Below are 20942 nucleotides of genomic sequence, written 5' to 3' on the forward strand. Positions count from 1 at the left end.
TGTTCACAGAGATTATTGCTAAATCCTACTCTTTCTCCTTCTATACAAAAAAAAAAAAAAACAACAACAACAACAAAAAAAACCAACCCATAGTATTTTCCCTGATTCCTTGCTGACTGCTTACACTCTCTGGAGAAGTCCTTAAGCTGATGATTGGAAATTACCAACTTTGAGATGCCTGAACTCATAAGTTTCATTTCTGGCTTTCATAAAAGTAATGTGTTCAAGATTACTTAAACATCTGTCTGTCTTTTTAGCCACCTACTGGAGCCACCTACATGGAATAAAGTCATTCCCAGAATGGTTTTTCAGGTGTCAGCTCCTGTAAATACACATTCTTGCTAATGAATGTGTTTTTCTCTATTGCAAGCATGAGCTATATGTCTCAAAACATTAAGACAAAGTGTGTGTTCAGACCAGAGCCACAGGATCCATAGCTGTGTTTTCAACCTTTGCTAGGAAACTCTATCATGCTAGGCAATCTTAATCCTCTTGTTATGTACAGAGCACGTCTAATGTCAATTATCAAAAAGCGGACAGAGAGCCTACTTAGAACATTAGAACATTAGAGAGAGAATTAGGGGGTACATACCTGCCTGATCAGGATACTCACCTGAGATAGAATCACAGAATCACAGCCCGTAGATCGTAGTGATTCTATGAGCTGATGGAATTCAAGAACACTTGTGAACAAATATTAAATCAAGCACTGCTTTGATGCTAAGCTCAGTTTCTCTTTATGTCTCAGAATGGCACAACAATAGACTTTTAGCTGATGAAATAGCTGAGATGAACAAGGAAAAGTTTTGTTGGTATTGTTTCCAGTTCACTTCTAGGAGGTTTCTCAGCCATGACAGAATTTTGTTCATGGATCCTCATTGGAAGCAGTGTTTCCTTGCTCATGGATATAGTCAAAATATTTCTCAGGGTCAGTGAAACATTTATGAGGAAATTAGTTATTTCTTTTTTGAAAAAGTTTGAATTTCTGGCAAAATTTGCTAATATAAATATAAATATAAACTTATCAGCACTAATGTGATGATAGAGGAGACTGTTGATCATAGAATCATAGATTGATTTGGGTTGGAAGGAACCTTTAAGATCATCCCGTTCCAACCTCCTGCTATAGACAGGGACACCTCCCTCTAGAACAGGTTGCTCACAGCACCATCCAGCCTGGCCTTGAATGCTTCCAAGGAGGGGTTAGTCTTCTGGACTGCTAGCTCACATTGCCACGTTGAATCTCTCATCAATCAACGCTCCCATATCCTTCTCCCTAGAGCTGCTCTCAAGCCATTCTCCACTCAACCTGTATCTGTGCTTTGGATTGCCCCAACCATTTTTCTGCAATATGGAGACCAGGATGTCATGTGCGACAGCGTGAAAAGCTTTTCACAAGTCCAAGTAGATGACATTAGTTGTTCTTCCTTTATCTGTTGATGCTGTAACTCCATCATAAAAGGCCACCAAGTTTGTCAGGCATGACTAACCCTTGGTGAAACCATGTTGGTTACTACAGATCACCTCATCTTCATTTTCCATGTGCTTTGGACCTGTTAAGCACCCAAGATTATGTAGTAATATTCATATGTTGAAGGTATTAAATAATTTTAAACAATATTTTTTAAATCGTTTATGTTTACGTTGCATTTAAAAAATGTATAGTCAAGATACAGTACCAGGTGGATTTTTTTTTCCTTTGAAGTAGAAATATCATTTATGAACTTCCAATTTCCCATCACTTTTTTCTAAATACAGTTTTTCCAAAGACAGGAAAGTGGTGTTTTCTAATTCAGAGAGGAAGTGATATGACACCGCCAGTGTCTTGACTTTGTTTTTCTTTCCTTCCTCTTTAGGCTCTTTAGAGCTGGATACACATAAGATAGCAGTTTGAGTGTGTATCTATAGTTCAGAGACACAAAAACAATGAGAAAAGGTGAGTGAAACTTCCTACTGATGACAATGTAACACAAAGTGAAAAAAAAAGAAACAAAAAGAAAAAAAGATGTTGAATGAAGGTGACACCAAAATTTACAGTTACAGTTGAATCATCCATGTGATTGTATTTCACATATAAAAATTTCCAAAAGATTTGTGTGACCAAAAGGGCAAAGGATATCCTGAAGAATACTGAGGAATTTCCACTTATTGTAGTTCATGTGGATATCAACTCCACACAAGTGAAGGGAGATGCATAGTCTGGAAGGACAGTTAGATGTACCTAGGGAAAGAAAAGAAGCTAGGCTTGAGATAGTCACACTGTACAGCTCATAGGTGCCAAATGAAAACATATCAAATGTCAGACATAACATGGGAGGGCTGTGATGTGGAGGAAATGTGGGCAGGGGATTCTGGAACTAGTAGCCAGCTCCTGACTTCAAAATTCATAATACTTTTTGAAAGGTCTTCAAGAGAGAAAGATTAGGAAGACACTGGAGAGGATCTTTTGTTGTACCATCATTATGTATGAATCAATGGGACATTTGTGCAACTACAGGTAAAGAATAAAGCAAAAATTAGAGTTGGCTACACAATAATACTACACATCTAAAAAGGAAATGTCTCAGGATAAGGATCTTCTTGCCAGATCAGCATAAAAGATATCTCACAGTGTAATACTTTGGTGAGATATAGGATAACCTCAGTAACCAAAGAACAAACTGTTCTAGATGTGTGATAGCTCTCTTCGGGATTGCAGGGGAAAAGGAACCACTAGCTTTTGTCCAGCCACAGAGGACTTCAGCATTGCAGAAAATTAATGCAGATGGAACAGCAGTTCCATGGACAGGTGTTATGCCTGTGCAAAGTATTGTTTTGTAAAGTTTTGTCACGTACTTCACCAAAAAATCAAGGAGGAAGAGTGTGTTACATGGCAAACCATGCTGACACATTAAGACAAAACTGGCTTATGTACAGAAAAGAACATTAGTCCAGAAAGATCATTCAGAACAAAAATCATCCTGGATGGGAACTGTTTAAATCTGGGTAGCAAAATCTGTCTTATAAACGCTCATTTTAACTACTGTTTTAGTTACAAATATTCTTATAATTATTTTAATTGGGTATTGATGTGAAAAGACATAACGTTTTTCATCACCAATCCATCGATTCAGTGTCCATGTTAGGATGCAATTCCATGTTTTTATACACAAGCTGAAAATAACCCTCCATCATTACCTGCCTTATATTTTAATCTCCAGTCAGAGTCAAGCACCATGAGACTCAGGTTGTGAGTCACACTCTGTGTGTTAAAGATGCTGTTAGATCAAAAACTGCCCACCTGACCCACTTAGCAACTCTCTGCCCACTGAAGCTGGTATCAGGAACAGAATGACTGGCAAGCAGAATAGTGAAGAAGTCCCATTAACGGGTAGAGAAGTCTAACTAAAAATAGACCCGTCTTTAAAAAATATTATGCACAAAAGAATAGTTTTTGTCTATGTCAACAACCAGTTTTCAACCCTTTACCTGACCTGCACTTTCACCGCACACCTTACCACTGAACAAAGGAGTAAATAAAAACTGGTCATACAGGTTGGTTGTCTTTGATAAAATCAAGTTCACGAGCAGGCATTTCAAACCCTTTATTAGGAGGGCCATAAACTACATGTGCCGTTTGATTAGGATATGATGAAAAGAATTTATTAGCAGATGTGTATTCAGCCCCACCGTTTTACTGGCAGCTTTATGAGATCCTCTCCTAGGCTGACAGGTGCGGCCTGCCAGCTGCTTTGCACAGTAAACAGGGGATGGAGAGCATGCTTTATGTAATGATTCAAGCAGTTATCATCAATTGATGGAAAATAAACAAGGTTTGGTATATTTCTTTCAGTTCAATGTATATTAATTGAAACCAAATATTTCAAATGACATGGAAAGGGAGTATCGCTGATTTGAGAAGACCTGATTTTAATAGGATACAGCCATGTAACACATAAATATAATAAAACACAGTCATGTAATACATAAATATTTGGTTAAAAGATAGCAGAATTTTGTTAAACTTGGCAATGGGAAGTCTTTTGAAGTCTCATTTGTCAGTTTCCATTCATGGGACAGTCAAGTCTAGTCATTTGGGTCACAGCTGGCAAAAGAAAGATGATCCCCACGGTTTATTGTTCTGATACAAAATTGTCATTACAAATTGAAAACACAGAGCAAATAAAAGGGCAAATGGGGACCTTGTGTGGTTACGTATTTTTAACTGTTGCGTCTGGCTGTACTTTAACAGGGATTGCAAAATTCAAGATGCCTATATCCTGGGTCTCATTACTATTGTTTAAAATTATCTATACAACTAGTTTACAATTGAAACATTCTTTCTTGTCTCAGTTCTCATTTCCCATGTTTTCAGTGCTTTAACTATGTGTAACTTGAACTACTATTTTAGTAAGCATCTGACTGCTGCATTGAAACATTTTTATTTCAAATATTTGCAAGTCAAAATAGAGATTTTTTTCAGTAACAAAATGAGAATGTTAATACATCTTAAATAAAAAATAAAGTCACTAAATTGATGCAAGCACTTTTTATAAAGTTAGTTTCATTTTCATTTTCTATATCTTTATGACAAAGAGTGACATGATTAAACTGCAAGCAAAGATGCCCTGATAAAAGATTCAAAGTCTAGAACACTTAACAAATTCATTGCCTAAATTATAAGAGCAGTGATGTGTTAAAAACAATGAAAATTGGAACAACAGTAGTATTTTGAATAAGAAACAGACATATCTTTAGAATCTCTGCACTAATTTTCTTTATCACATAGTAAGTATGTATTCAGATTTGTGCAGATTTTCTGTGCTGATTATGAGTCACATTCTTGCACAGAATCAAGAGACCACCAGCAGCAGAAGACTTTGTTCTTCATTTTATAATAATTTCTTTGAAGGAATAAATTATTTATGTTCTCTTCCTGCCAACATTTTTGAAAGGAGGGATTCTCCTGCATTCTTTGGGTGACTTCTTCTTTCTGGACTGGCACAGGTTAAGTTTCTAAGCCAAACAGAATCATGGAATCAGAATTACTGAGGTTGGAAAAGACCTCCAATATCACCTGGTCCAACTGTCTACCTATCACCAATATTTCCTACTAGATCATGTCTCTCTGTACAACATCTAAATGTTTCTTCAACAAATAGATATATGTGTCCTCTGAGGGTTCTTGCTTTATTCAGCTGAGAAGCGAACTTTTGGTCTCAAATACCATCTCTTTCTTATTAGAGCCACTGTTGTGTAAATCATGAATACTCAAATCAGAGAACTGGCAATGGTATTCACTGATTGAACTAGATAAACATAAAGAAGGAAAATAGAGCAGAAAAGCGGAGAGAAATATAGAATCAAAGAATCACAAGGTTGGAAATTACCTATAAGATCATCTAATCCAACCGACTTCTCATTACCATTGCTACCAAAGCTTCTAAACCATATCTCACAGCTCCTCATCCAGGCACCTCTTGAACACTGCCAAGGACAGCGACTCCACCACCTCCCTGGGCAGCCATTCCAATGCCTGACTGCTCTCTGAGAGAAAAAGTTTTTCCTCATGTCCAATCTAAACCTCCTCTGGCACAATTTGCGGCCATTTCCCCGGGTCCTGTTCGTTGCCTGGGAGAAGAGGTCAAAACCCTCTTCACCACAACTCCAAGGAAGTTGTAGAGTGCAATGAGGTCTTCCCCAAGACTCCCCTTCTCCAGACTGAACAATCTCAGCTCCCTCAGCCGCCCCTAATAGGATTTGTGCTCCAGACCCCTCACCAGTTTTGTTGCCCTTCTCTGGACACGCTCCAGGGCCTCAATGTCTTTCTTGTAGTGAGGAGCCCAAACATGAACACAGTACTCGAGGTGCGGCCTCACCAGTGCTGAGTACAGGGGATATATGCACCATAACTTTGCAGGAGGAGGGAAAGCAGTTGAAAGACTTGTAAGACAATGTGAAAACAATGCTATTATAAAGGGACATATATATGTGGATTTCAAATATATTAGGGAGATTAGTAGAAAACAGAAGAGCTAAAGATGATGGAATGAATTGGTGAAAACTCTCTGGGAATAAATGCAGTCTGGAAGTGGAAAGGTATGAAGCAGAGGAGTGAAGCACTATTCTGGCAGAGATGAAGGATGAATGTGCCTCCTGTTAAGAAAAGGTTTGAAGCAGTTTGTAAGGAGGATTCTATGAGACGATTTCCTACCACTGGACTAAATGATCTCTATTTCAGATTCATATTGCTGTGAGACACCAAAAGGATTATTTAGGCAACACCAGTTTGAAGGAGATGAGTTCGTAGTTGAAACACAAAGAGTCTGAAATTATGATAATTACTGCAGGCTGTAATGTGCAAAAATTTTACATTTCTATAATGGGTTATGATGAACTCATTCACTCTCATTCACTATTTTTCTCTCCTTCCACCTTGCTTTATTTCCTTGCTGAAATACAAGCTGCAGCTCAGTCCTTTCAGGGTTTTACAAGGAAAGGTTTTACATCAGGAGCATGTGCTACACAGTTTACTAGGAATTTGTATTTAATACACAGCCACTCTTAATCAGCTTTTGAGATGCCTCAGAGAATTCACCCTGAGAAGCTACTAGATAGGAACTCTGGCTAAATTATTCCATGCAAACATTCCTGCCGAACTGTTATTCAATACATTTTCAGCGTAAGGTTTGTCTTAGGGTATGCGTATACAGAAACACTCTTTGCAATCTTTCACAGAGGGGAATTTTATCTTCTCTCAAGTGGTAAAACAGCCTCTATGTCAGCTGGGAATACAGGGTGGGTCAGAATAGTAGATCCTGGATAGCTCTCAAAGCCTACATCTATAATAATAATGCGAATGATACTGTGGCCCTGAATGATATGATGAGATTCTGTAGTTTTCTACACAGAGTTAAACTCATGACATCCAAAATAAGGGAGCTACATTCAAACTCAAAATTAGGAATATCTTCATCCCATACAATATCCCCAGACCACACCTGGGAATCATCAGGCAGAGTGCTTGTTATCTCGAGTCAAAATCAGGCAAGGCTCCATTTAACATACAGATAATGGAGTTTTAGTGCCTGTGTCTGTGCTCTGCTTAACTTGCTGGTAAAAATGAAACCTTAGGACACAGCTAAGTCTGCAGTCTGGATCCACAACAGTCACAGACTTCAGGATGTAATAAACCCATCATAGGATGCATTTATATTGCATGTCAAGCTCAGGTCAGCATTCTGGATCTGAACTCTTAACTTACCTACAGTGCAAACATTTACAGCCCTGAAACAAGGTTGCAATTCCCTCAATGACAAATTTTTAAGATCACTGTGCTGCTAAGGTTCAAGGTGAGACGGCATATGATACTCAGGACTTCTTTGTGGACTGAAATGGATAAGGGCAGCTCGAGAAGCTACTAACCATCTCACAGAAGCTAGACACTGATAAAATGTTCCCAGAATTGGCCTCTCGAGGCACCAAGGAGCACGGGGATTTCTGCAGTTCATACAGGTGTAAGGAGGAGTATTTGTCTACTGCCTGCTAGCTACGCCTCATACAGTAACAATTACTCATTAGGACTGTTGCACGTACTGTAGACTAAGAAAGTAATCTCTTTCTGTTGCTCAAATCCTGTCATACATAATTTTTTTCCACCTTTCTTCCACTTGTTTTCAAACAGAATGCTTGTCATCTGCTGGACTGATTGCTGTTTTGTTTCCCAAGTGATCTAGGGCGCTATTCTTCCCTTCTTAAAAATGCAGTCAGCTGTCTATGCCTCATCCCTAATCAGCTCAGGTACTGTGTGACTGCTGTATCAGACATTACCAAAATTTCCTTCCCTTAACCCTGTACTAAGCATCTCCAGTTAGCAGTCAAGTGGTGCCTTAGAAACCTTTTGCACAGCACTGAGGGAGTCGGGTTTGTTTAACTTGGAGAAGGCTCCCAGGAGACCTCATTGTGACCTTCCAGTACTTGAAGGGAGCCTACAGGCAGAAAGGAGGACTGACTTTTTACGTGGTTTAACAGTGATAGGACAAGGGAGAATGGCTTCAAACAAAAAATGGGAAGATTTGGGTTACTCAGAGGTGGTGGGGAACTGGGGCTGCCCAGAGAGGTAGTGGATGTTCAAGGCCAGATTGGATACGTCCCTGATCCGGGGGCTGGCAACCTTCTCTGTGGCAGGGTGGTTGAAACTTAATGGGCTTTAATGTCCCTTCCTCCCTAAGACATTCTATGATTCTATTATGCATGCCTAAATATCACTTCAAGCATTACTGCAATGGCCTTGGAGCTTTTTTTGAGCATATATGTTCTCCATTCCCCATATGTTCAGACATCGTGAAGTAACAGAAACAGATGAGAAACTGTCCAAATTTGTTCAAATCTCTGGAGAGCAAAATACACAGCTGTAAAAAATGATTGCTTTCAGCTAAAAGCTTGTGCTGCAGCTTCATAGTAGTGGTCAATATTTCCTGAATATTTCTGATTCTGTGTGTAAAGCACAACTTATTTCTCTCTTGTGCACCTCACTACCTCCTATTCTTCTCCCTTCCTTTACCTCTGGAGGACATAACTGCAGCATCACTTATACTCCCCTGTGCCCTTTTAGGTTTTCAAAGTAGAAGTATCTTTTTAACTCTCCAAATAAACAGACAGATCAGGCAATATTCAGTCTTAAGCACAGAGCACCACCAAAACATATTTCTAATGTTATTTATATGGTATTTTCATATGGAGAGAAGTTGTCTTTTGCCTTTAAGCACATTTTAACTTGTTACAGGCCAAGTGCTTCTGACCTTCTTAATATCCACTAAGGTGTGGTCACTCATTGCTCTCATGGCTTTGACAGAGAATATAGACACTTTCATTCCCAGACCTGTCTATAAGATGGCATCAAACACTCTGGCTGACATACAGTGACAAATACACTGCTCACAGTATGCTAAGTATTTCAAACTCTTCTACATGCCATTAAATTGATAACTGTCACAGAAGAATTTTATGACCAAGAAGAGAGGTTCGCTTGGCAGGAACTCAGCTGAATGTTAACAACCAGAGAATGATCAAATTCAGTGGAAGTACATATATGAGAAAAGTATGTTTGGTGCATGTTAGTGTTTGCAGGGCTGATGTATTAGTTTTGACTCAAAGTGAGTTCACATAATCTGAGAATCACAGAATATCCTCAGCTGGAAGGGACATACAAGCAGCACTGAGTCTAAATCCTGGGTTCAGGAAGAACTACCTATAATTCAGACCCCATGTCTGAGAGCGTTTTCCAAATGCTCCTTGAACTGCAGCAGCCTGGGGTCATGCCCACTGCCCTGGGGAGCATCTTCCATGCCCACTGCCCTTGGATGTAGAAACTTTTTCTAATGCCAGTCTGATGCAACATCACGCTGTTCTGTCAGCACATTGAGTTGTATGTAGGTTGCTCTGAAAGTAATGCCGCCTATTTGTTTCCATGGGAACTACAACAGATACAAAGATCACAACAACACTACTTGACAGAGGAAATTCTCAGCTACAAAACACTATATTTTTAACATTGTTACCATTAATAGTTGTGCATTTTTGCCAGCAACAAACAAGAGCCTGCATTCTATGCTTGTAAAAATTTGCATAGCCATCCAGAATGTCACTTATATTTCCTGTTGCTGTCTCCATTACTGAAAAGCACCACCCACCGCCTCACTGTCCTCACATCCACTGTTTGGTCTCCATAAATAAGCAAGCATCAATGAATGAGTGCAATTTTTTCCACATGGAGGAATTCATTTACACAATTTTGCTTCATAAGTATCTCCATGACAGAGGCCATTCTGTCAGACTGCCCCTCTGCTGCCATTTGTCATATGGCAAGGAAATGTAATGGAATACTGGTGGGAAGGTGCAATATCTACTGTCATACCACCACCATCCACCTCTGACACTGTGGGCCAACATCATAAAATATGAGGCATTACTTTCAGAGCAGCCCTTGTACTGCGGCTAAATGCAGTGTGCCTGCTCAGCAAAACAACAAAGTGCCTGTCATGTCCAAAATGCTCCTCTTCGAAATAAACAAACAAACAACACAGAGTTTGGCACTACAGTGAAAGACAGCCTGGGAAATGCTGATAAAGCAGAGGTGTTTTTCTCCTCCCAACAAAAAAAAAAAGTTAGAGTTAATTTGTTGCAGTTTGTCTGCACAAGACCTATTATATGGGCTGTAATTTCACGGGATGGAGACTGTGAACTCCCAGGTCACTTGTAAACTGATCACTCCCCAGCCTCTCCTCCTTGCGCTTTTAAGTGTTTTGAGCCTGGTAAATTGAAACCTGAAGAAACACAGAGCTCTGATCTTTGGGACCTCTAGAGCAAACCTGGACTTTTGCTGATTTGCTCTAGGAAGTAACTGCTTACTTACCCCATAATTAACACCACAAAGCTGATCTTTCGAAGATAAAGTACGGGAGGTCAGAGACAGGATCAGGGAGAAGGGCTACATTAGAACTGCAGTATTTGGAGCTGGACTGTCTTCTCATTTGCATCAGATTAATCCAGGAATTATTTCATGGAAGTCAAAGGTGTTAGTCGACTATAAAATCTGTCTGAATTAGAAGTAAGTCATTAGTATCACCTGTAATGGATTTAATCCATGAACAATAACAAGAACTCAACAGGTATATAACATATATTTGGACATTCCAGTGTTAGGCTCAGATTCCTGCCTTCCATACAAATGTAGCTGTACCACACTTTTATTGTTGACAACCATTTACATCAGAAATAAGGAATCATGATTTTGAGGTTACAGCAAGACTTATTCACATTGCAGGACTGTCTCCCATCACATTTTAAATTCAGTGGATGAATAGTTTTTGTGTGTCCCTCATTTTGTGCCTTTGTCACACACTGCATCCCACATCAGGCTTTGGCACGCGAGAGTTATGCATCCCGAAGACATTTTCCTCATAAAACTGGCTGTTTACTTTTTGTGCAGCAATACCACAAAGCTAATGCTCTTTCTTTTTAAGAGGGTCAGGGTCCTTGAGTCTATTTTAAAATGAAAAATGAAGTAGTGCAGATCAACTAAACTTCAGAACATAAATCAAACCTCAAATAATGGGATAGGCAGCCTCTAATTTCTTATCCAGAATATGTGAACATTGAAAATGAATAAACAGGCTGTTAATTTGCTCTCTTCTTTTAATTTTATCTCAAACGTGATTCTAATATACAAGAACGTAATGGACATGAGTTTGTGGGGTACTTTGGCTGCCAAGAATACATTCTGGCTTGCAGGCAAGAAGAATTGTATTGCCAGTTATGGATACAATAGTCTTTTCCTATGACTATACCTATGCTAACAGTCATAAACAGTGTCAGGGAACATTCTGGAACTGCCAAACTATTATTTACATGGTTAAATCTTAAGAATGGCCCCTGGCATGGATCTGCCACCTATCATTTTCCCAAACAATTTCCTGGCACAGTACAAAAGTTAATATAGGAAAATGACCACTCAGAAAAGACAGTTTGAAATAGCCTTCATCCCGAAAACAAAGAAGACTTAATAATATGTAAGTGTGAGGACTATACCCCGTGGTCAGAAAATAGGCAGTCACAATTTTGTTTGTTAGTATAAATGTAGGACTATGTAGGACTATTACAAACCAGATGAGACACACTGCATTTCTTGATGCTTCATTCCAGAAACCCTAGATAGTGAAAGGAAATTCACAAAATCAGAAGTCAAGAGCAACAGAAATGTCCAGAAACATTTCCCTCCCACATTTAAAGGTCCAAAGGACTTGGGAATGCCAATAGCACAGGGAACACTATCATCTTGTGTGCATATGTCTGACTGTCAGCCACAATTGAAGAGTAGTGATTAGATAGATAGATAGATAGATAGATAGATAATGATACACATAGTGATTACATATTTATTGAAGACATAAATCTTCTTTATGTCTTCTTTCTTTTCTGCGCTTCGCAGCACAGAAAGCCTGGACTATGGCAAAAGAAGCAAAATTGGCAGGTTGAGAGAGGTGATACTGGTCTCAAGTCTCCTCTTATTCAGATTCCTCCAAGTGAGACTGAAGATGTAGACCAATGCTGAAAGCACTTCTATAGAACCTTATTTCAGGAGTTCCTTTTCCCCTATCCCACTGTCCTGGCTAGCAGCATACACAGAAAGGAGACATGGATATCATAATCAATTAACAACTGTTTGTTTTGATTGCTCAGTGTATATCCTAGTAGTAGAAAATTACAAGTCTCTTATATCAACTTGCTAGAAGCTGCTGATCTCAATACTGGTTACATCTTTATCAAGGAGACTACTGCCCCCACTACTAACATGGAACAAGTGCAAAGGTGTTTATTGACCAAAGTGCACAAGGTCATAATCAGTAAGGAAGGAATGAAAGAAAATTCAAGTGGAGAACCTCAAAAAGAAATCTTTAGAACAGTGAAAGCTTCATCAATGCATGCATTTTGTTTTTATTTATTTATTTTTATTTTGAGGCTGAATAAATTAGTAGAACAAAAGTTCATTGGGAATGATTCCATTTTGAAAATAAAGAATAAAGATTTCTGTAGAGATCTCTGTCAGATCTCTACAATTTTTGTTGCCCCTCTCTTTATGAATAAAATGAGAACAATACCCTTCTGAGGACAACTGAAGGAGTCTGAGTGGGCATGTTACTTGACTTGAACCTTCCTGTTCACAAAACTCTCCGCTGTCAAAAATCTGTCAAGGGAGTTCCTGTATTGAAACAGACAGCAAATTAAACATATCACTAACCTCAGGGTACCTAGAAATACCAAAACAAGGGATATTTTTAGCCCGTTTAGCTACTTGGGAGTGGTAAGTGTCTGCTCTCATTAAAATCTTACAACTGTTTCTCCCAAATGTCAAAATCATAATGCTTTTTACTGACAGAGCTGAGAAGCTGGGCAATGAAGTGTCGCTGGTTTAGGTGACAGTAGTTGCCCTGGCATACTGCAGGGAGCTAATTTAGCTCCAAGGGAAATCAGGATTCCTTCCAAGTTGAATTAGAAGACCTTCATGATCCATTGCCTCCTACCCTGGGTAGCTCTTGAGATTCAAGCACAGTATCTGTATTTTGGGTGACAAAATTTGCCTTTCTGTTCTAGAGGCTTTCCTTTCGTCTTCACCTCACGAATTTACTGTTTATTTCATGATTTTCAGGGCTGTGGAAACACAGGCCAGGATTTTCAGCTGACTAAAAGGTTAAGTTATGCAAATCATAATAAAAATAAAAACAACAAACAAAATGTCTTAGCCCAAACCAGTTCAAAAATACATTCACCATGGGCAGGAAGCCAACAGCAAAGTTAGAAAATACAAAACAGAATATGTACAAAAAAGCTCTGTCATAAAGGAAATTCATAACAGAATACAGAGAAAAACAGTGTCTGCACTACAAAAAAACATAGTGAGATATATGTATTCATGATGGTAGATAGAATTTTTTTTTAATTTATTCTTCCACTTCCAATATGATGCTTTTTTTTTTTTTTTTTTTTTTTTTTTTATTTTTTTTTAATTTATTCTAAAAATTTAATTTTTTTTTTTTTTTTTTTTTTTTTTTTTTTTTTAATTTGCACATGAATAGTAAGATAAAAGTATAATCTGGTTTCATTCCTTCCTACTGTTTCTTTAATGGCCCCTCCGAGTGGATGGAGAAAAACATTTTACCAGTTCACCCACTATTTTATGTTCCTTCCCATCAATCAACTGAGGAGATAGTAGAAACCATAGTAGATCTGCTGTTCCTGTGTTCCCAAAGCTGAAGGAAAATTGAAGGTGGCCAGGCAATGAGGAGAAGAAAGCAAGCTGAGAAGTCAGTTTAGGGAAGTCATATGGGAAGATATTTGAGACAGGAATTTCTTAGGAATGGGTCTTTTTTTGCTTGCGAGAAGTTCAGAGGGTGGGAATGGAAAGAGCATGTGTGCTTGTCTATCTTGTGCTCAACTAATCCAAATAATATCTGGCAGAGCTGAGCGTGCACTGGCCACAGCAACCAGAGCTGGCACTTTTTCATTCTTGCCCATAACATAAACCTGAAAAGTTTGGGATTCAGTTTGGAACCTCAAAATCAACCTGTGTGAAGAAGCTCAGAATGCCACGGCTAGCCTGTACTTACATGAGGCTATTAAATTAATTAGTCTTGCAGCACAGTTAAAAATGTAATTCAGTCTCGGTGATGGGTTGGTAGATTAATCACAATTTACAGCCTTGTAAAAGGCAGACATTTAAAAAAAAAAAAAAAAAAAAAAAGTATATAAAAGAAAGAATGGAAAAATATTCCAGTACTCAGAGCCTTTAGCTTTCAGTGGCAACTAGTGCATTGATGATTTCTTTGAAGAAGAAATAATTTCTCCATTTTTCTCAGTGTTTCTCTTATAAAGAATAGAAATTAAAACATTATTTTTATGATAATTGAATCTTTTCAGGCTTTTTGGGGAAAAAAAAAGAAAGGAAGGAAGAAAAAACTCAGACAAACTGGGGGTTTCATTATGAGAAAAACTGATATCTAGAAACTTACATAATTTATTTCCTGGTTTCTTTTTTTGAACAATTTAAATGTGATGATGAACAAAAAAAGTTGAAAAACCTCTGATGCTCATTCCAAGTCAATATGGTTTACCTTACCTCTCTCTTCTAGATGATATTTCTTACACAAATTAAAAATTAATAATAATGAAAAAAAAGAAAAATAATTTGGATTTCAAGATAGGAAAAGTCCATTATAATCTTGAGAACGCACTACACCTTTGTAGGACGTTTTAAACATGAAAGACTCTGTTCTGAGTCCAAAGCCTTTCACAAGCAGTCCGACAGCCAACACAAAGATATTCTGGTGATAAAGCCCTAATGTTTTGTAACCTGAATTTGTCTATGTCATATGAGAAATATGCGTACAACTTCAGAAGTGATTGTGTGTATTATTACTTCTTACAGAAAAGTAATGGGCTCAGCACATTCCCTGAAATGCTTTTCATTGCAAAGGATATCTCTCATTTTACATTTTTTCCTGTTTCACAACGTGTTATTTCTTCATTTGGGTTGAAAATGACTTGCCTCAATAACAAGAACAGTGAATCTGAATTCACGCAGTTGTTTACTGCAGTGGCAGAAATCCCCTGAATGCAATAATCCTGGATGAGTGTTTTCATGTCCCTCACTCAGAGCCTTCACAACACAATGTGCTTTGCCCTCGGTTGACTGAGACGGCCTGAGTTTCAGAGAAAAGGGCTTCAATGCTTCCTGAAAGTGTGACAGCTTCAAAATATGTCCAGTGAGACCCCAGAACCACGAGTGATTTTGGAAAAATGCTGTTGCTGTTCCTCTGATCCATTGTCTTTTTCAGAGTGGCACAACTGTTTGCTGTGCACAATTCCCAACAAACTGATTGATGTGGAAGGCAAGCCAGGAAAATCTCTGCTCCACCCCATTTTGCACGTTCCACGATCCAAGATCTTCAATAACTGCCCAGATGGGGAAGATATTTTTTCCTTTCTGTTCCTCTATATATTTCTTCTGCAATTTGCATTATTATTGGGTAGCTTGCATGCTATTTACTTCATTCTACAGCCTGTAACCCTTTATATAGTCTCCTGCCTTTTACACCGCTCTAGAAAACGTTGCCATTGAAATCCTGCCGTGAAATGTTCCTATAAACGGGAACCAAGTGAGCAAATAGATCCTTTGATTAATCCTTGCTACTTACACACACACCTTGCTTTATCACCCAAATGAGATCTACAAGCAAAGTGCTTGCGTGCAGCCCTGCGCTGCAATGACTGCTCTCACTGAGGTATTGTATAACCATCATCACTGCAGCTTATGTCTTCATTCCTTCTTAGGTTACATGACCAACACGGAGATTAGTAACAGGTTTTAAAAGATGTCCGCGTACGGCTAATTTATCACACACACATCACATAAATAAACAAATAATATATCCACACATATATATCAACTTAATTGCTGCACATGTAAGTACCTGATTTCCCGTAATGAAGACTTCAAGGAAGCCTATACACCAATAGTTATTAATTACTCTGTCTGAACCAGAGGCCCCACTTTTCTCCGAAACATGCTGCATTCAGTGGGGTATTGGATTTATGACGCTGCTCATCACTCTGCTGCCTAAGCACTTTTTTATACTAAACTATAAGAAATAATGAAATACACACCAGGATCTTTTCTTTTTTCTTTTTTTTTTTTTTCCTTGGGGGTGCAGTGGTGAAAGAGAGGAAGGGCCAAAGGGGAATAGCTCTGGAGTAAGACGTAAAGAAATTTATCTTTGTAGGATTTGTTACTTTCTATTTACATTGTCTTGGTGTCAAGGGATAAGAGCATTGCAAGCATTGTGTTTCCAGCAAAAAATCCTTCTGCACTGATGTGCTTCTGGAGCAGTTTCCCTTGCATGACTCTCGGTTAGACCAGCGTAACTGAGAGCTGATGATGCTTTTTTCAGGTTGCGGGTTTATGCCACCTCCCCCCCCAGGAACACGTCCTTAGCCCAGGCAGCACCAATAGCACACGGGTACCGCCGCCTCCTCCCAAGAGGAAACTCCAGCTGGTGCAAGGCCACCCTCCATTTCAGAGGAATTTTGCACAATTTAGGACCCTACAAATTTCTGGTCACGATCCCACTAAGTCTGAAGAGGATGCAGCCTTGCAGCCTGAAGGTACATTATGTTTAACAACCCCGTTTGTGTTTTAGTCTGTTAAAAGGACACCATTATACTAAGTCCCCAGTAATTGCTAAACCGTTACTCTTTAGCAAATTTCCATGAAAGATATACAAGCCCCCAGAGATGTTCTGGCACAGGAGTGTTAAGTGCAGCATCCTTGTTTTTTAAGTAGGTGATTCTTTGCTACATAAATGTCCCAGTCTGCTGCGCATACAAAGGTAAAATGACCCTCCAGAGACATTAAGGGGTTCCTTAACTCCTCTGTGCCCTATTCACAGCCAGGCAGCATCCCACCTCCAGCCCCGCTTTGCTTATTTGTGTTTATGGTACACAAGGCAGTAGATAAACAAAAAAGGTTTTAGACACGTTCTGTTCTTAGCTAAACCTTTTAGTTACACATTAGGGAACAGAAGTGTGGTACGACCCTCTGTTTATTTGTGGTTCTTTTAAGTGATGTCCAGAGACCTACATTTCATGGTTGTTTGAAAGTTTATATAACAGTGGGAAGCTGTTAAACAGCAGTTTACCTTCACTTTTTTTTTTTTTTTCCCCCTCGTGCAAAGGATTTGAAATTAACACTCCATCTACCCCATTATTTTAGTTATTACTCAACATTCCACAGGTTTTCTTTTGCCCTAGAATTTATGTATCCTATAAATAGTGATAAGAGCATTCACGTCACCAAACATTTAGCAGCGATGTATTCCAAAATGCCCTTGAAGCTTTCATAATTAATTGCTGTTCAGCTCTAAGAAAAAAAAGAAAAAAAAAAAAAAAAAAAAGTGATTAAAAACCGTCAGTCTTCACATTAGATCTATAAATGAGACACAAAGTACTTCCAAAACCAATTTTTTTCATTTTATTCCCTCGCATTCTAGTGAGTGATACGTAATTCAGTCTTTTAAATCAGCTGGAAATGCTTTTTGAAATGTTCACAAATTTCTTGCGTGCCTCCCGGATCCTACAGCGTGGTCATGCTCAAACACCCACAGGATCTCTCTAACATTGTGCTGCCTTCAGCATGTAAACTTTTCTCTTGTTGTCTGCAGTCTCCCGTTTTTTTCCTTTGTATAATTTGACCCTAATTCTGTTTCCTTAAGTCAATGACACTTCAGCTTTGCTGTAGGACCGTGCTTTTGCTTTGGTGTAGGATCCTTTTTCTGCTTTATCTAGCCACAGCTCCTTCCAACAGAGAACATTTCTTTCATTAAAAAAAAATAATAATAATTAATAATAATCAAAATCCAAATTAAACATCTACTTTATTTGCAAGCCAGATCTTAACTTAGACTCACTCTGTGACACTGGATATGTTGTTTTGCTTCAAATCTTCCTTAAACTTCATGTTAAGAAGAAACATTAAACAAATTAAAAGTAAATCACTTTGATATAAATTTGATCTTGACTTTAAAATAACTGTATAAAAACTGCCAACATTTTAAGGCAAAGTATGCATTATTTTGGCTCCTTACACTGGGATGAAAGAAAATCCACTTTTTAATTATGTTTTTAAGTGTTTGGGAAATAATGTTGAGCTTCGGCGACAAAGACAAGCCAGTGTTGTTGTTTTTAAAATTATTTGTGTCCAGGAAATCTTTCTGGGAGAAAATGGATGGAATTCATATTAAAATAATTTTAATATAATTCCATCATTTTTTTGGAAAGCTCATATGACATAGTCATATCCCATTAATTCACAGTGATCACCAGAAGGCCAACTGAAAACTACAGACTAGAAATACAAACTAGAGCCAAAACCTTGAAATGGATCACTACACAAGACCACACTTATTTTAGGTTTGTTTTGTTTTGTTTTTAATAAGAAGGAAAAAAAAAATTATCTCCCCTTATTAATTTTATGTAATAATTCTAATTTAAATGACCGTACTTTATAAAATCTATTACATTTTAGGATTATGATTTCTCATGGTATAACATTATGTGTTTCTATTTTTCCTGGAATGCTTCTGGATGCAGATTCACGTTCTCTGCTACAAACGTATAAAATGCTCTGCACTGCAAGGCAAGGAGTGGAATACAATTTCTGTAGTGAAGTTGCTGAAAACTCCACAGAGTCTGTGAAGACAAACTTCTCTTGTTATCATTCTTAGCATTTGTCAAGCTATTCTCTACCTCTCTCTAAAAGAAAATGCAAGTGAATGACAGAGCAGCAAATCTACTCCCCCCCCCTCCCCATGAAAACTTTCTGTACGATGCTTTGCTATAGTGAAACTCCACTGAGGGTGCTGCGCAATTAAAATCACAGAGAGCATTTCTGCTTTTTGAATGTGCACACTGTGTTTGCTGAGCCTTGAAACTGCTGACAGCCGAGAAAACAGCCACACTGAATGTCTTAATAGGTAATCATGCGAGCAGCGATTTCTGAGAACGATCAGCAGTTCAGTTCCCTATAGGAAGCAAGCAGAGGCACCAACTGTAACTTTGCAATATTTAACTAAAGTTCAGCTCGCAGTTAAAAGACAGATGTGGTGCGAAAGCTCTATTTCACAGCTAATAACGTCCCCCTCCTCAAACATGTGCAATAAAAAAAGAGGAGATTAAAAAGATATCAAGGCTTGTTTAGGCCAACAAGTTGTTAAATTTCTAGAGCAGGGACAATTTTCTAAGTACGATCATTTCCTCCAACAAGGTAACTCATGTAAACACCATCAGGGTCGTATTGTTTGTTCTGTGCTGCCAGATGGGGGATACAAACCATGCAGAAACAATTTCAGATTTCCACCCTGATTAGTTCATCTTGAATATTTTCACAGTGTGAATCTGGAAGTCAGAAGTTTACATAATGGTTATAAATTAGGGATAAATCCTGCTGCCAAGAAAGTCACACTCAGACAAACAAACTGTCTCCTTCCTAATATGTTTTAGGTGTTGCTTTTCAAACGCATTCTCAGCTGTAGGTGGAAAAAAGCACTCCGGCTCCTTATTGTTTTTTGGATTACTGTTTTCCCATCTCAGGCTATTTATTCCAAGCAGCAATTTACCCGGTTCAACGCGTCCCCGTAAGCCGGGCAATGGGGCGTTTGCCTCAGCCTGCAGCTCCCCCAGGGGGCCAGCAGAAAACCCACAGCTTGCGAAAGCCTTTAATGAGTTCTCAGTTGCATCCTTGGCCAGTGAGAAACTTCGGTGGGCAAAAAAAAAAAAAACCCCAGCACCCCGAGTTTTTCACAGCTCAGAGCTTTGCTACGGGGTGACCAGGCGAGTGGCTGATTCTGCCCACTGAGCCCCATGTCTTATGACTTCTTCTGCCCTCCCGAACTTCTTCAGGGCACAGCTTTTGCTGGTTTTACTGTCATCCCGAAACATAAGCCTTTGAAAATAATATTATCTTACAAAATCTCAGCAGAACGCCAGTTCTTATTAGAATTGATGGCTGCTGTGGTTAAAAAGAACAAAATAAATAAAAATCACAGTGTGTCCGTGGAGTTGATAAAAAATACCGGAGGAAAGTTTATGCAAAGGCAGCTTTTCAGGCACAGGCAGATGGAGTAGGCAAAAGGTGAAGTTTATACATTCTTTCCAATTGGCTTGGCTGTGATAAAGCCAGCAAATGGCTAGCTTTTATTCCACGATCATTCTGATCTAAAATTCTTTGTGTGCCAGCTACATAGCTGAAATTTCTGGTTATTGTAAGTACGGGGGTGAATTCTGCCCTCTGATGTATGCACAAGTTCCATTTTCCTTTAGGATCATTTGGGTTAATGTACATGTATGTCAGGACAGAGTTTGATATTATTCCTGTGGAACAGCGAACAACGTTAGGTCAAACACGCCGGTTTCATTTAATACTAAGCATGTTTAAGAAGAAATGTCAGAGTTCAGTTCCGCTGGCTCGTGATGTAAGTCAGGAATTACTGAAGCCAGACACCTACCCTGCTCTTACACCAGTCTTGCACTAGGATTACTTCACTGAAATAAATCAGCTCTTTAACAGGAATCCACCGTACTGATATATGAGCAGTTCATAAACTTTATGCAAACAAGGAAATCATGTTACACAGGTGAGTAAATTTATTAATGTGGTTTAACTTCTTGCTAGATACATACATTTTTGTTCCTTCTGCTGACAGAAAGTTTTGCTGGAAATCTTTGTGTGTTTTCCCTTCCCTTCCCTTCCCTTCCCTTCCCTTCCCTTCCCTTCCCTTCCCTTCCCTTCCCTTCCCTTCCCTTCCCTTCCCTTCCCTTCCCTTCCCTTCCCTTCCCTTCCCTTCCCTTCCCTT

The sequence above is a fragment of the Centrocercus urophasianus genome, unplaced genomic scaffold, assembly GCF_019232065.1.
Source record: "Centrocercus urophasianus isolate 14NV4802_14NV808 unplaced genomic scaffold, USGS_Curo_1.0 seq_10, whole genome shotgun sequence".
NCBI classification, from domain to species: Eukaryota; Metazoa; Chordata; class Aves; order Galliformes; family Phasianidae; genus Centrocercus; species Centrocercus urophasianus.